We start from the raw sequence: 5,573 nt of genomic DNA on the forward strand, positions 1-5,573 counted from the left end.
TTCCGAGCGCCATAGGCCAAATTAAGAACATGGGAAGAAAGTGGGGGCGATAGCGAGCTCACCCAAGGGCTTTTCGCGGACGAGACCGTGATGAAGACGGCGTACGGCTCGGTGGAACAGTCGGTGGCGCTCCTGCGAACATCGGCGGCGGCGCGTGAGCAATAGAAAGCGAGAACGAGAAGGAGAAAGGTTCGGTCACTTCGTAACCTTGATGCAGAGCTCGGCTGCGGACACGGAACGACGGGGAAGCGGTGGACGGAGGGGAACGGCTGCGGTGGCTCCGGTTCTCATCGGCGAGATCCAGCACAGATGACGGCGCGTCTAGCTAGGGAAAAAGACGGCACGAGGATGCAAAAATGAGGGCGGTGAGGGCTCTAGGCTTCTTATAGGGGCGCTAGGCATGCGGATTCGACTGAATCCTGGATAATAGGGCTCGAGCGCGGGATTTTGCCCCAGAGCAGAGTCTGACTCCTGTTCGACTTGGGGAAGAAGGAGGCACTAACATGCGGGCCAGATGCATCAGTGAGAGAGAGAAACGGGCCCTCACAGTCAGCCACAGAGAGCAAGAGAGAGGAGGCGCGGCAGCGTGCTGGCTGGTTGGGCCGCGGCGCTAGGCCTGTGAGCGCTGTGCTAGGCCGGCGGGTGAAGGAGGCCGGCTGCGGGTGGAGCTGGGCCGGGGTCAAGCCAGCAGGCCGAAATGGCCTTGAGGCCGAAAAGAGAGACGGTGAGGGACTTTCTCTTTTCTTTTTCTAAAAACTGAATTTTCCCAAAGCTATTTTCAAAAGGATTTGAATTCAATTTGAGTTTCAGTTTAAAACCAACCAATACAGAAACAAATGTGCAGAAGCATGTATGCATCAACATGTTCCTAACCTTATATTTAATTTTAGCTTAACAAAAATTATTACTTACTACATTTCAATGCTCACACAATTGCATTATAAAAATCAATTTAAGCTATTTCAAAAGAATGCAAATTTTTGGGTGTTACACCAAAGATGTGTGGTAACTGGTATTGTACTAGAATTCAGCTAGAGCCAACCACTGCTTCCATTGAGTAGGGCAGGCATGGACAAAGCACCTGAGATAGGCTTAACCATTTTAGTTTGACCATCAATCTGGGGGTGATAAGATTGCTCATTTTCAGTTTGGTTTTAATTAACTTGAACAACTCTTGCCAAAGAGAGCTTGTAAAAAATCAAACTCTATCTGAAATCATAGCTTCTAGGAGACCATGCAACTTGAAAATGTTGTCCATATATGAAAGTTCCACTTGAAATGCAGTGATTGGATGCTTAAGAGGGATCAAGTGTGCATACTTTGAAAACTCCACTAGAATGCAGTTGAAGTTTTAAGATTTTGGCAAACCTTCAATTAAGTCCAAACAAACCGTTTTCCAAGCATAAATGCTTCAGGAAGGGTTGTAAGAGGCCTGGATATTTCACCCTTTCAGATTTAGCCTATTGGCAGACAGAACATTGAGCCACAAATTGCTTAATCATTCCCTTCTGGCCAGGCCAAGTAAAAAGATTTTTGATCCTCCTGTAAGTGACTGAAAAACCTAAATGGCCATCAAGTGGACTAGAGTGTAATGACTCAAGAATCTTGAATTGGATGGATCTATTACCACTAACCCAAATCCTACCCTTATATATATGATGATACCATGTTGCAGTGTAAATAGACCATGAGGATTCTGCACTGCTAAAGTGGAGAGAAGCTTGGCAGTGTATGGATAATATGTATAAGCATTCACTAAGTCTTGAAGCCACATTGACCGTAAGGTAGATACTGCCAACAGTTCTTGATGGGGATGACTTAGGAAAGTCCTAAAACGGCATCTACAACTCTATTTTCAGCCCCTTGCTTGTAACAAATTTTGTACCTAAAGCCCAACAACTTGGTCAGATCCTTATGTTGTCAAGGAGTTGTCAGCCTTTGATCATCTAAATGTACAAGACTTCTTTGGTCAATCTTGAGAGAAAATTCACTTTGTTGCAGATAAGTTCTGCAGTGATCAACAACCAACAGAATAGCTAGACACACCTTTTCATAGGTGGATAGAGCTTGATTCTTAGGTAACAAAGCTTTGCTGACATAATCTATTAGATTGCCTTCTTGTTGAAGCATTGCACTAATTCCCTTGTCAGAAGCATCTGTTTCAATGGCAAAGGGTTTGTGGAGGTCTGGCAGTTCTAGAACAAGAGCTGTGATCAAGGTAGTCTTCAATGCTTGGAAGGAGGCTTCTTGTGCAGTTGTCCAAAGGAACACAGTGCCCTTCTTCAAGAGGATGGTAATGGCTTGCTGATGGCTCCAAAATTTTGTACAAACTTTCTATAGTACCCAGCGAACCCTAAGAAGCTACTAACCTCTTTGATAGATGGAGTAGGCAAATTCTTGACTTTAGCAACCTTACTTGGATCAGTTGCCACTCCCTGAGCACTAATGATATGACCCAAGTATGCCAGCTTTCTTTGTGCAAAGGAACACTTTGATAGTTTAGCCTTGAATTGATGTTGTTGGAGTAGGCAGAACACTTATATGATGTGAACAAGATGATCATCCCAAGTTTTACTATATATTAGAATATCATCAATAAACACCACAACAAATTTTCTTAAAATAGGACATAATATTTTATTCATTTCATGTTGAAATGTGGTAGGTCCCCAGTTACACCATATGGCATAACCTTGTATTCATAGTGCCCATGGTGTGTTTGAAAAGCTGTCTTTGCAACATCATCTTCAGCTAGCAATATCTGATGGAATCCATAGGATATATCTAGTGTGGTGAACCATGTTGACCCAACAAATTCATCCAAAAGTTCATCAATAATAGGTAATGGAAACTTGTTCTTGATCGTCAAGGCATTCAAATAATCCACACAAAGACGCCAATCTCCTGTCATTTTCTTAACTAGCAGAGCTAGGGAAGCACAAGGGCCTTACTTTCCTGAACCCATCCATTCTCAAGTAAATGTTGTACTTGCCTTTCAATTTCATCCTTCTGGGATGAATTATATCTGTAGGGCCTTAATCTGAATGTTTGAACCCCTGAGATGAGTGGAATAGTATGAACTGAAGCCCTCTTAGGCGGTAAACTAGTAGGAGGAAGAAATATATCTGTGAACTCATCCACCAATGACTGCACCTCTAGAGGTCTAAGCACCAAGTTTGGATTACTGTCGATTGTCTTCAGCTCAAGTAAGCACCACAATATGTCCTAGTTAGCTAAGACTGCTAAGTCTTGCCTACTGATTATCTCACAATGCACCTTTGAGGTAATTCCTTGGAGGATTGCTCTACTACCTTGGAGGCCAAAGGACATCCACTTCTCTTTTCCAATTAATCTCCACTGGACTATGTCTTTCTAGCCAATCTCTTGCAGTCGCTAGGATCTTACAGCTCCGGTACCAATTTGTCACGAACCCAACACTAATTTCACTCCTTCACTTCTCTTAGTGTCTCGGTGGTGTTTAGAACAGAGATTACAGGATCGGTTACACGATCGGGGCCACTAGCTCCAGCTGCCATCTGTGGACGCAGCTGGCCAACACCTCTCTGTTCTCTGTATCTGTTTCCTTCCTCTCCTCTCTCACTATTAGCTCCTAGAAGTGAACTCTCCTACGCCATCGTCTAGTTGGGCCCGAAGTACTTCGGATTGGGCTTCTTTACTCGCTTGGGCCTCATGTCTACTTCTAGGCTACTCTCCCATAGATAACCCAACTACTACCCTTCGATACTGTGCTTCCAAATCACATTTTACAAACCGACAATTATCGTCTGGTTTCCTTGTACACAACAAAATGCAAGCGTGAATAATTTATAGGTGTACATGTTTTAGCAACATCCAAACAGGACCTTAGTGAAATAAGTGATACAGATGTTGTTATAAATATAGAAGGAACAAAGTGTAGTCCACATGCAAATAGAGTGAAGTATAGAAATCAAGTTCAATTCCAGTACAAGATGCTGGTACTACACAGCTGCCTAATTGTGATATATGAAACATGCAAGTTTGCTGCAGCCGACAAACTAATGACTGATCATGCGTTGCTGTGAAGAGGTCTCCTGCTGCGTTCCTCAAGCTCAACAAAGATGTTCCCGTTGTAGATGCCCCTCGCGCGTTCCTTGGTAAGAAACCCTACCTGTCGTGGGCTAGCTGGTAGATCAGCTGCCACTCGGCCTCAGCCGAAGCCCTGCATTTTTATTCTCTTGTAAGATGTGAGCACTATAGTTAGCTTTGAAAACATATCAACCCTTTTTTTCCCCCGAACAAGCCTGTTTAAATTGATGTTTATATGATAGGGAGAAATATGACGAGTATCAGCAGTTATATTTGTGTGTGTTCAGTAAACAATACCATGATGCAGGATCAAGAACATCCTGGTTGAATGTGAGCATCTCTTCTACCTCCAAGAGCGACAAGGCGTCTTTTCTGATATGAGCATGCTTCGTAAGTATTTCGTCAAATTTTTCCTGGACAAACCTGGAAGTAGGAACACAACAATGGTAAATATATTTCCACTTCTATCTCTCTTTGGATAACGTATTTGTGCGGCTAAATGCTAACTGTATTGGAGTAGTATTTCCAGTGACAACAATGGCTGTTATTCACCTTATCTCTAAGTTGTGTTAGTGGTAAGTTTGAATACAAGGTGTTTCTTCTACCTTCCTTTGGAATCATAGGCACCGGTGTCGCTTCCATGAATCGCTTTGTGGATGTACTCCACGTAGATATTTACGTAAGGTGGCAGTGCACCAGGCTGCATTATTGAGTAGAAGTAGAAAACAACCAACGGTAAGAATGAAGCACTGCGAGTTTTGATAACAAATATGCTCACTTGATAAAAGAGAGCGAGCGTACAGGGTTGGTGAAAGGAGCGAGAGCAGTATGAATTGTTGATGCAGCCGCGGTGGAGAAGGCAATTTCACATCCGATAGCAACAAATCCTGTGTATCGTCGAAGGTACAGAAATAGATGGGAAAAAAAGGATAATTCCATACGGTGAATCGAACAGATGAGCTCCAAAAAATAGCACACCTCGGAAAGTTTCAAGAGGAGTGAGAATGCCATCTTTGTTCCTGTCGAAGAATGACACATGCATCTGGAGTTCTGTCATGTTGGAGTTGGAGCTACCACCGTCAGGTAGTGCCCTTGATCACACTCACCACGGCACCTATATTACACAAAAGAAAGGAAGCATCGATGTCTGAAACTCACTGCAAGTATATATATTATTAATTACAAGTCGAGAAGCAACGGGAAAATGTCAAATAGCACTAAAAGTTTGGATACTTACAGCAAACGCTCCATATCAGCAGCGCAGACGCAATTGCCAGCGGCCTCAGGGAAGCATCCACCGCCAGCGGCTGTCGGCCCGCCATTGTTTCCATCTACGAGTTCAGCGTCTCCAGTTGTGTGGATATGTGTTGAGCTAGTAAGCATTGGCACATTGCTCTGCTTAAATAGGTGCAGAGGTAGTAGACGACACTAGACCATCACTGGAAGCTGTACGTGTGGCCTGCTGCCAGCGCTTTACACTGGCAAACCGATCTTGCTCCGTTCGA

The 5,573-nt window shown here is 43.7% G+C and overlaps 1 pseudogene; it reads right to left on the reverse strand.

The window, feature by feature from the left end:
* Positions 1–3,908: 3,908 nt before the first annotated feature.
* LOC136529361 (peroxygenase-like) lies at positions 3,909–5,573 on the reverse strand (annotated as a pseudogene).

Source organism: Miscanthus floridulus, chromosome 19 (assembly GCF_019320115.1).
Source record: "Miscanthus floridulus cultivar M001 chromosome 19, ASM1932011v1, whole genome shotgun sequence".
Lineage (NCBI taxonomy): Eukaryota > Viridiplantae > Streptophyta > Magnoliopsida > Poales > Poaceae > Miscanthus > Miscanthus floridulus.